Here is a 1,749-nt window from a genome sequence, read left to right as displayed (position 1 = left end):
ATAGATTTTATATAATTATAATAGAGATATTTTTCTAAATTAGTATAATTATGAATTATTCATTAAATGCTAAGTATAATATTGTTATATAATTATAATTAAGATAATTTTTTGAAATAAATTTAAAAGAGATTAGTATAATTATAATAAAGAGATTATCTTAAATGAATATAATTATGTATCATTCATTATATACTAATTATAATATAATTATATCAATTAAAGATAATTTTTAAAAATAAATTTAAAAGAGTGAAATAGTGCAATCATTTTGGAAGGAAAATGGGTTCACGAGAAAGTGACACCCCACTTTCATTAGTTGGGGGAAAACCTAATTTTAGTATATTAAAAAATAGAAATAGATTGGTATATAAATTATAATAAATTATATAAAATTAAAAAAAAAATAAAATGAATAAGAAGAAAATAAAAAGAAATAGAATAGATAGAAGACTACAATAAAATAAATTGAATGTAAGAGTTTTTTTTTTGGTACATTTCATATCAATCCGTTTCAATAATAATAATAATAATAAATAAAAATACGTCAACTTGACATCTAAGAAAAAAAGATGAGATAAAATCATAATACAGTTCTAAAGTAAAAGCTTAAATTAGAACATAATATCATTACACAATACATATTGAAAGTAATTTCACATTACAATATACCACAAACAGATAAATGACTTAAATTTAAATACGAAATATTTTTTATTTATGCATACATGATAACACCATAGTCTATAAATACTTTATAGATAACATATCTTATATAGCTCCGAATGATGAGCACAAAAGTTGGAGAGTGTGGTAGTTTGTGTCCACGATAGTTGTCTTCTTGCAACGACGCCTCATAGGAAGAAAAAGAATTGTCGTAAAAGCTATCAAATGAAAGAGTAATTGGTAAACGAATGATCTTTTCTTCTAGCATACATGATTTTTTATAGTGGTAAAATAAAAATGGAAGGAATTAAATTTTATATTTTTATATTAGGAATAAAATTTGATATTTATCCTAATAAAATTATTATTATTATCAATATTAATGGGTTAACAACTTGCCACTAATAAAATTATTGGATAATGAATAAGAATTAGAAGGATATGAATATAATTAAAATATTTATAATTAAAATATTTAAAAATATTTTTGATTGATAATTAGTTTAATGATGCATTAAATATTGATTTTATATAATTAAAATAAAGATATTTTCTTAAATTAGTATAATTATGTATTATTCATTAAATGCATTCATTTTGGAGGGAAAATGGGTTTAAAATATTTTTGATTAATAATTGATAAGTAGTTTAATGATGCATTAAATATTGATTTTATATAATTAAAATAAAGATATTTTTCTAAATTAGTATAATTATGTATTATTCATTAAATGCATTCATTTTGGAGGAAAAATGGGTTCACGAGAAAGTGACACCTCACTTTCATTGATTAGGGAAAAACCCAGTTTTAGTATATTAAGTAGATCTTATACTAACATCTAGCTAGATACGGGCACAAAAGTAATTAACTTTTAATTTTATTATAAAATAGCTTTTATATCTTTATAGTATTATTACATGTTAGAGCTAGTGTACATAAAAATTAAAATGATTATCTCTATAATATATAATATATAAAAAAACTGCAAAAATTACAAAGTGAGAATTTACAAGTGTATATTTATAATAAAATTTATTTAAAAAATGTTGTGAAATATATTTATCACAAAAGATTTTAAATTT

The sequence above is a fragment of the Arachis duranensis genome, chromosome 2 (genome assembly GCF_000817695.3).
Source record: "Arachis duranensis cultivar V14167 chromosome 2, aradu.V14167.gnm2.J7QH, whole genome shotgun sequence".
Lineage (NCBI taxonomy): Eukaryota > Viridiplantae > Streptophyta > Magnoliopsida > Fabales > Fabaceae > Arachis > Arachis duranensis.
This window is presented reverse-complemented; position numbering follows the sequence as displayed.